Source organism: Fukomys damarensis, unplaced genomic scaffold (genome assembly GCF_012274545.1).
Source record: "Fukomys damarensis isolate Sample0158 unplaced genomic scaffold, DMR_v1.0_HiC HiC_scaffold_22, whole genome shotgun sequence".
Lineage (NCBI taxonomy): Eukaryota > Metazoa > Chordata > Mammalia > Rodentia > Bathyergidae > Fukomys > Fukomys damarensis.
This window is the reverse complement of record NW_022900934.1, coordinates 25,088,358-25,098,519: the sequence shown is the minus strand read 5'-3', so window position 1 is coordinate 25,098,519 and position 10,162 is coordinate 25,088,358. Positions and strand designations below refer to the sequence as shown.

General features: G+C 40.7%; 1 non-coding gene across 1 annotated transcript; it reads left to right on the top strand.

Annotated features, from left to right (window-relative positions):
• Positions 1-747: 747 nt before the first annotated feature.
• Positions 748-848, top strand: LOC117287289. The gene has a single exon (XR_004518523.1). It is a non-coding gene; the product is annotated as a small nucleolar RNA U13 (small nucleolar RNA).
• The last annotated feature ends 9,314 nt before the right edge of the window (positions 849-10,162 follow it).

Below are 10,162 nucleotides of genomic sequence, written 5' to 3'. Positions count from 1 at the left end.
CTGCCTCCTCGCAAGTGCAAGGACCCAAGTTTGATCCCCGGTACCAAAAAAAAAAAAAAAATTTAGACTTGCAGTGCATTTACACAGCTCACTGCATGGTGGCCTATACCTGGAATCCCAGCTTCTCAGGAGGCTGAGGTGGGAGTATTGCTTGAATCTGGGAGTTCAAGGCCAGCCTAGGCAGCATAGTGAGATCCCCATCTGGACGGGTGCCATCACATCCACCGAGGATTTTTTGTTTGTTTGTTTGTTTGTTATTTTTTTGGTGGCAAATGGGGATCGAACCCAGGGCTTTCACAATGAGCTATATCCCCAGCCCTTTTTATTTTTTTGTTTTGGTACCGGGGATCGAACTTGGGTCCTTGTACTTGCAAGGCAGGCAGCAGAACCGCTAAGCTAAATCCCCAGCCAGCCCTCTTTCTTTTAACACAGGGCTTCCCAATGTGATGGGATTACAGTCATGGGCCACCGATCAGATTCTGGCTGCCCAGACTGGTCTTCAGTTGTGGGCTCAAGTAATCCTCTTGATTTAGCCTTTCATGTCACTGGGACTACAGGCATGAGCCACAGTATTTAGCTCTGAAAATCATTTTTTATCATCATAGAACCATAGGCAGTGATTAGGCACTCTACTCTTGCCTTTGAAGTCATTCTGAACACCTATTACATGCAGAGTGGGTAGGAAGATTTTTGTGGACATAGAAGATTATAGGAAAACTACAACACAGTTGAAATAAAGTAACTCTGATCTCTTAGTTCATGAGTGTAATGATTGAGTGTTCATGCCATTGTGTGAGATGTCCTTCCTTCAGACCTTGTTATGACATTGGCACATCAGTCATCCATCATTTTGGGGGGATAAAGAAACTGAGGTTCTTCTCACTGTGGATTCTGGGTTCAGGAATTAAAAGGCAGCACATCCTGAGGAACCCTAACAGTCTTCAGACTAGCCTACACAATTCCTGCTAACTGATAACTTTAGACAACTGCTTGTGCTTTTGGTGGCTACAGGTCAGTGGTATAACTGTGTAGATTTTTGTTTTGTTTTGTTTTGTTTTTTTGAGACAGGGTCTCACTATGTAGTTTAGACTGATTTGGAACTCACTATGAAGCCCAGGCTGGTCTTGAACTCACAGTAATCCTCGTGCCTCAGGCTCCCAAGTGCTGGGATTACAGGAGTGCGCCACCATGCCCGGCTCTGTGTAGATTTTTTCATCCTCTGATACTAGGGATTGAACCTAGCCATGCTCTGCCACTGAGCTAAATTGCAAGCTCTTTTTTTAAAAATTTTGAGACAGGACCTTTCTTACTTGCCCAGGCTGGGCTCAAACTTTGGATCCTCCTGCATTAGTCTCTCTAATAGCTGAGATTACAGGCATGTGCCATTGTCTATAAATTATTGGAACATGTAAAATTTAGAGACAACAGCTGGGTCAAATTTAGCTTATTACTTCTAAGTAAGACTGTCATTTTTAAAAGTTCTTTTTTCAAGTGGTATTTGGTTTGTTTGTTTTTTTGTTTGTTTGTTTTTTGAGACAGGGTCTCACTATGTAGTTGAGACTGACCTGGAACTCACTGTGTAGCCCAGGTTGGTCTCAAACTCACAGCAATCCTCTTGCCTCGGCTTCACAGCCTCCAGTGCTGGGATTATAGGCGTGCGCCACCACACCTGGCTTTTAAATGGTATTTGGGATTGAACACAGCCCCAGCCTTCTTTGTGGGGGGCAGGGTGTGCTAAGGTATTGCTAAATCAGTAAGTTGCTCAGGCTAGCTTTGAATTTGTGGGTTCTGTATCAGCCTCTCAATGTTTTGGGATTATAGGGATGTATCACTATGCCCGGCAGTCCCCCAGTATTTAATAGCACATGTTGGTTTGGGAATGAAAACTATAATGTGCAGTAATCACAGCTTTTTTTTTAAATTGCAGCACATTTACATAAATGCAGATTTAGAGCTGTGACGGTATTATCTGGGAAGGTTGGCAAGGATTTATAAATATACCAAGAGGAGTTTATTTATACTTCTATAAGAATTAAGAAATTGGGGTCCTAGTAGGATTTTAATTGGTTTGACTGGCTTAGAGGCTGCTCAGGAATTAATTTTTATTTTTGTTAAACACTGCAGGAGGAATTAGTTTATTGTGTGGAGTTTGGGCATGTGTGGAGGAGGAGCACCAATTTGTTTTAAGGAAAGAGAAAAATGTACAAAGAGATTTGTACATTTATTCATTTGCAAGATCAGTCCTGTTTACATGTGAATTCTCTTCTCAATTATAGGGAAATTGGGCAAACAGTCTGTGTCAGCTAAATATTAGAATGTGGGCTGGGGATATAGCTCAGTGGCACTGTGCCTCTCTTGCAAGTGAAAGGTTCTGAGTTTGATTTCCAGCAACAACAACAAAAAACACAACCAAACAAACAAAAAAAACATGACAGACTGATTCAGATCCCACAAAGTAAGGGGGAAATAAAGCTTTAGATAGGTATTGTTTTTGTTTTGGTACTGGGCATTGAACTCCGGTCCTTGTGCTTGCAAGGCAGGCAGCGGAACCACTGAGCTAAATCCCTGGCCCTTGTTTTGTTTTTTGAGACAGGGTTTCACTATGTACTTGAGACTGACCTGGAACTATGTAGCCCAGGCTGGTCTCAAACTTTCAGCTGTCCTACCTCAGCCTCTTGGGTGCTGGGAACTGAATAGTGATGTATTTATTTTATTTTATTTTTGAGACAGGGTCTCACTATGTAGTTTAGACTGACCTGGAACTCACTATGGAGACCAGGCTGGTCTCCAACTCACAGTGATCCTCCTGTCTCAGCCTCCCGAGTGCTGGGATTATAGGTGTGTGTGTGTGCCACTACGCCTGGCATTGAGAATGTGAAATAGGAAAAAAGGTCTAAAGGAGTAGGGGAAGTGGGAGGGGTGGGGAAAGGAAAGAAAGGAAGGAAAAATATAGGAGAAAAGGAAAAAAATGGAAGCAGTCTTTGTAAATAGTGAAGGATGGGGGGGTGAAGGGGAAGACAGGGAATGGGGAAAAAATAAGAATCAAGATATATCAAGTAAAGGTACAAGTTCCCAGTGATGAATGTAACTATTGTATACCTAAAATGTACCAATAAACTTAATGGAAAAAAAATACTGCTACTATCAAGAAGTTTTTGGGCAGGGGATTTAGCTCAGTGGTGCTACTGCCTGCCTTGCAAAGGCAAGGTCCTGAGTTCGATACAGGATTTTGGGTTTTCTGAATGAGATGGAAAGCCATTGGAAAGGTTTGAGTGTTGAGCCTATGGCCTTCAGTATGCTTGGTAAACATACTTCCATTGCTCTTTCCCAGCTCTTTATTTTTATTTTGAGGCAGGTTCTCACTAAATTGTCCAGGTTGATCTCCACAACTTCAGAGCCTGTAATCTCAGGTACTGGGGAGACAGGAGGACACCAAATTTGAACCCTACTTGGGCAGTTTAACAAGATTCTTTATCAGTCTAAAACAGAGGGCTAGGGCTGGGGATTTGGCTCAGTGGTTCCGGCGTCTGCCTTGCAAGTACAAGGACCCGAGTTTGATCCCCATACCAAAAAAAAACCATAGAGGGCTGAGGACATAATGCGGTGGTAGAGCACTCCTGGGTTTGATTCCCCAGTACCATAAAAATAAAGCAATTGCGGGCCAAGGATTTAGGTCATGGTTCCACTGCCTGCCTTGCAAGGGCAAGATCCCAAGTTCGATCCCTGGTACCAAAACAAAACAAAACAAGCAATTGCATGATTTTGTTTTAATACTGGGGATTAAACCCAGGACCTTTCACATGCTAAATATATGCCACACCACTTAGGAGAAGAGGGTATTACTATATTGCCAAGGCTGATCTTCAACTCCTGGGCTCAAGCCATCCTCCTGCCCAAGCCTTCTCAGTAGCTGGAACTACAAACATATGCCAGAGCATCCAGCCTAAGATATATATATATATTTTTTTTTCAGCTTTAATTGAGTTTATTGGTACATTTTATGGATACAGTACATTTATATTCATTGTTGGGATCTTGTACCTTTACATGACAGGTCTTGGTTCTCATTTTTTCCCCTTGTCCCTGCCCTCCCTTCACCCCCTCCTTCCCTCCCCATCTACAACCACTTTATTTCCATCTAAGATATATTTTTTAAGTTAATTGAATTTATTTTTTTTTAGTGCCTATGAATTTTATAATGTTAGGTTTCAATGTGGTATTTTCATACATGAATGTAATATATTTTAATCATTCTATCCCATTATCTGCTCTTATACTCTTCCTTCATAAAACATTATTTAAAAATTAATAGTAGGGTAAAAAATAAAAATTAATCCTTTACCCTCATCACTGAAATAGGTGTATTTCCAGACCTTTTTTTGTGTGTTTGTGTGTAGCTTTTTTGAGACAAGGTCTTGCTTGTGTGTAGTTCAAGCTGCCTTTAAATTCACATGTGGCCCAGGCTGGCTCGAACTCACAGTGACTCTCCTACCTCAGCCTCCCCAGTGCTGGGATTATGGATATGTTCCACCACCCCTGCTTATTTCCAGACTTTTTTTTATACCTTCATGTGCATGTAAATACATAAATGTATAGTTTTTCAAAAACAATCATGCTGCTGGGAGTGGTGGTGCACGTGCCTGTAATTCTAACACTGGGGAAGCTGAGCCAGGAGGATTGCTGTAGTTCCAGGCTGACCTGGGTTACTTAAGTAAGTTCAAGGCCATCCTGAGTTACGGAGTGAGACCTTGACACAAAAAAACAAGAGTGGGGTGCAATGGCTCACAACTGTAATCCCAGCACTCGGGAGGCAGAGGCAGAAGGATCACCCTGAGTTTGAGGCCTGGACTACTACATAGTGAGTTCAGGGCTGACCTGAACTACAAAGGGAGATTGTGTAAAAAACCAACCAACCAAACAAAAATAACAAAAGAAACAATTACACTATGCATATTATTTTGCAGTCTATAATTTCCACTCAGATGGGAAGTCAACGAAACTCTTTAAAACAACAATGCTCTTTAAACAACTGCAAAGACATTTATATTTTTTGTTGTTTTAAGTACCTTGGGAAACATTTTATGAGCAGCAGCAACATTTAGTATTGATTTGCTTAAGTGTTAATAGTGAGATGCTTTTAAAGTGATCACACCTGATTTAGCTCAGTTGTTCCCCCGCCTGCCTTGCAGGCATAAGGACCCAAATTCGATCCCAGGTACCAAAAAAAAAAAGTGATCGCACCTTTCAGAGAACTTTCCATATGTTCTGTAAAAAAAATAAAAAGAAAGTATGTGATGTACTATTTCTTAAGGCTGCCAAGAGCCATTCAAATTTTTTTCTCAGAAAGTTCAGGGTCATCTGTTTTGGAGCATTTGCCTCTGAAGATGTACCTGTTACCTGTGGTTATGAGATAATTTTCATCTGTCTGACAGTAGAAAGAAAAATTACTGAACCTGTGAAGTTCTTAGGTTCTTTTCTGTTTGATTATAAAGGAAGAAAAGTGTTAGGTGTATCAAGCTCTGCATAGAAGGCTTACCAATTTTTAATTTATCACTCATTACCATAGATACTTTTGTCATTGTCAACTAATTCACAAGATAGGTCATTACATTTTGTTTATTTGTGTATTTGATTTTGGGGGGGTACCAGGGATCGAACTCAGGGTTTTCTTTTTTGTTGTTGTTTGTTTGTTTGTTTGTTTGCAGACAGCATCTCACTATGTAGTTCAGGCTGGCCTTCTACTCACTATGTAACCCAGGCTGGCCTTGAACTCTTCAGTGATAGGATCCTCTTGCCTCAGCTTCCTAAGTGCTGGCAATGCTGGGATTACAGGCATATATGCCTCCATGCTTGGGTTGTTTTGTTTGGTTGTTTGTTTGTTTTTTGGATTTTGGACAGGGTCTCACTATGTAGTTCAGGCTGGCCTTGAACTGGGCAAAAATCCTCCTGTCTCACCCTCCCAAAGTACTGGGAATACAGGCATGCACCCACCTCACCTGCTTTAATACCTAACTTTTAATGATTCACTCAACAAATTCATACGCTGTTCATATTTTTGTTAGAAGGAAAAAGAAATTATATTTTCATAATGTGATCAATTTAACATTTGCATAAGGTCTGCTTTGGCCAGCCAGTGGGCTGAGCAGATACATTGAACAGATAAGGAAGGAGCCTCTTGGCTGAGATAGTACAGACCAAACAGGAAATGAATTTGTCTCCTGGTTCTAGAGTAATGAAGGTGAATTCAATCAGTAAATATAGACTTCCTTTAAGATAATTAAGGCAGAAAAAAAATAACTAGATGAAGTTTACACTTTGTTGTGCATCCAGAGAGCATCTGGAAACTTGTTAAAAGCAATTTATGAGCATTAACTCTCCAGAGATTTAAATTCTGGAAGCCTCAGGTAGGTCCCTTAAATCTGCACTTTCAACAAGCTTTCTTTTATAGGTGACCTAAATTCTATGGTGAGAAGCACCTCCCCTAGGGTGTCTAAATGAGACAAAGACCATCTAAAACCAGATGGAGGAAGAATTATGAGGAAAACCTTTTGATAAAGAACAGTTGTGATAAAAGTGATAAATGGAAATGTCTGAGAAAGTATTAGGGAGAGAGACTAGTTAATGCTAAGTGAGGTAAGGAGGAGACTGGTGTCTGGTTTAATTCAATTACTGTCGGTAGCTCTGATTTTAACCTGAAGAAACATCTTTAATTTTACTTACTTCATAGTAGTGTGATGTCTTTTGGTAACCAAGCTCTCCCCCGCCCTGCCAGCTTTCTTAGCTATATGTTTGTTGTATTCCCAAGACATCCCTGATTGCCATAATACCATACCACTTTTGTCATGAGCCATCAAAATATCCTAAAAATTTGGGGCCTGGGATTTAGCTCAGTGGTGCCACTGCCTGTCTCATAAGCGCAAGGTCCTGAGTTCCAGCCCTGTGCCCCCCCAAAAAAAATCCTAAAAAATATACCTTTTTTTTTTTTTTTTTGGTACCGGGGAACAAACTCAGGACCTTGTGCTTGTGAGTTTTTTGTTTTTGTTTTGTTTTTAAAGACAGGGATTTGCGATATAGTTCAGGCTGGCCTTGAACTCACACTGTGTAGCACAGGCTGGCCTTGAATTTGCTGCAGTCCTTCTGCCTCAGCCTCCTGTGTGCTGGGATTACAGGTGCCACTTAGCCTGGCCTAAAAAGTACAGCTTTTCAACATTTGAACTAGCTCATCAACTGTAGCATGCAGTCATCTATCACCTCATAAATGTTTTATTTGTATAGGAAATAATCACTGATTTTAGTTTACCAATATTGATGTCTTCTTTAGTAAGGAAAAATTCCTGTAGAGATTAAATTAATTTAATCCCCTACATGAAGAATAAAAAATTACTCAGTGTTAGGGAAAAAAGGAAAAACAAAGGTGCAAGCTCAACAGGATAGGTTTGTTTTAGAACAAACCTGAGTGGGGACTGCTTATGGCACTTAGACCAGGCTGGCAATTCTTGTACAGGCTATGAAGTTCTTTTAGGTCATGAGTATAAAATGGGGGCTGTGAAAAGAAAAGTTCCAAGTGGGGCTTTTGAGGGGGAGAGTTCAGTGAAGAGTTGTTGTGGTGATCTGCCAGAGACAAGGCATGAGAAAGTGTGGGAACTGTGGTTGTCTGCCAGGAGCAGGGTTGAAGAATATGATGGGAGTTATGGGCTGTGGCTGTGGTTACTGGGCCTTATTAACTCATATTATACATCTTTAGCAGGTATAAAAGCGCAGAATGGAAGAGGCATAATGTGGTCTCTGGTCAATCTAGGATGGTGGCAGTTAAACTCTCTCAGGAAATTTCGTAGATACAAAAGAAGAAATGCTTATTTCCCACATTCTGATTATTTAACATTATACATTCATTCACATTTATTGGGAGTTTTACTTTTTTTTGTTTGTTTTTTTGAGACAGGGTCTCACTATGTAGTTGAGACTGACCTGGAACTCACTATGTAGCCCAGGCTGGTCTTGAACTCACAGGGAACTCACAGTGATCCTCCTGTCTCAGCCTCCTGAGTGCTGGGATTACAGGCTTGCGCCATCATGCCCGGCTGTTTTTTTTGTTTTGTTTTGTTTTTGAGACAGGGCCTCATTAAGTTGTCCAAATGAGACTTGAAAAAAAAATTTTTTTTCTTTTTTTTGGATACCAGAGATGGAACTTGAGACCTTGCGCTTGAGAGGCGGATGGACGAACCACTGAGCCAAATCCCCTGCCCAAGACTTGAAATTTTGATCTGCCTGCCTCAGTCTCCTAGGTGTGGGGATGGTAGGCATGCACCATCATTCTAATATGAACCCCTGACTGCTAGGGACCAATGAACCTGTTTTACTAGTGTTAACACTCTCTTAAGAGGTAGGTGTGGTGTAGCACACTTGTAGTCCCAGCACTCTAGGAGGCTGAAGCAGGAGGATTACAAGTTGGAGCCCAGCCTGGGTGATGTAGTAAGAGTTTACCTCAAAAATAATGAGCATTTTTATTTTTTAATTTTTTTTATTTTTTGTACCGGGGATTGAACTCGGGTCCTTGGGCTTGTGAGGCATGTGGCGGAACCACTGAGCTAAATCCCTGGCCCTGTAATGAGCATTTTTTAAAAGGTTAGAGATGCAGCTCAGTGAAAAAGCCCTGAGTTCAGTTCCTCGGACAGTACCCTGAAACAACAACAAATACCCCCCCAAAACAAAAAACAGTTGTAAATTAGATAGTTTGGGAAGTGGTTAATGAGAACCAAAAAAAAATTTTTTTTTTCTTTTTGAGACAGAGTCTTGCTTTGTAGTCTAGGCTGGCCTTGAACTCACTATGTAACCCAGGCTGACCTCAAACTCATGGCGATCCTCTTGCCTCAGCCGGATTATAGTCATGTGCCACCAGGTCTTGCCTATCCAAGCTGGTTTTGAATTTGAGGACAGAAATGATTCTTTTGCCTCAGTCTCTTGAGTAGGTACAAGCATAGGCTCCATACCAGCTTGATAGCCATAGTTGTAATAAGGAATGTCACATCTTACAGAAAATTTTAACATTATTATTATGGAAACTTCAATTGTATTTGTTTTAGAGACTGAAAGCATATTTTATGATCGATCCCATAAATGTCATTGGTCTTCATCTTGGTGATGAGATGAAAATGCTGACCTGGGCTTGCAGGAGCTGCAACTAGTATTGTTCTAACTTCATAGAATGGGTGCATCAAACCAGGTGTTTTATTTTAACTGCAGTTATACCATCTGTGGGAGCAGGTGGACAGATTGTGTGTCATCAGGAAAACACAGCTGGTGAGACTTAGGAGAAGAGTTAATTGCTTTTCCAACTCTTTCCAACCACATATACCTAAGCATAGATTTTACCTTGGCACAAGTGTTGATTCTGGTCAGAGCAGTAATAGCAAAAGTAAAATAAAATGATATACTTTCTGCTAATTTGTGGGCTTTTTTTAAATTGACTGAAAAAAATACAGGTTTTGTTGTTTAAGTGTGGCTTCAATTTTTTAAAAAGTTGCTTAAGGGTATTTCTAGCTCATTATATTCTCTGACAGAGTTTCTTATAAAGTTATATATAGTAGCTGGGTGTGATACATGCCTATACTCCTAGCAGTTGGGAGGCTGAGGCAGGAGGATTGCTGTAAGTTCAGGGCCAGCCTGAATATCTCACCCTGTCTTAATCCCCCCCCCAAAGTTATATATAATAATATATATACTGGTAAAGGTCATATATGGTAGTGTATGTATGTGTGTGTGTGTGTGTGTGTATTGTGTATATATATCAGCAAACTCTTTTCTCTGAAGATTGGACAGTAAGCAAAGGGCTTTTAATTAGGCAACACAGGAACATGGCTCCTGTGCACTGAGCAATAGAATGGAAATACGGACTCAGTAGTTCTAGACTCTTGGAAGGAAGGTCAAGCGTATTCATGATCCTCATCACGAACAAGTTACTTCCATAGTACCAGGGCCGGGATACTGAGAAAACTGGGTGACATTTCAAAATAGCATATTTTTTCTTTTTCTTTGATAGCATCTTGCTATGTAGTCCAGGTTGGCCTTAAACTCACTATGTAGCCCAAGATGGCTAGAGCTAACTGCAATCTTGTTTTTTTTTTTTTTTTTTTTTTTTTTTCTCAGGAAATAACGCGGGGCG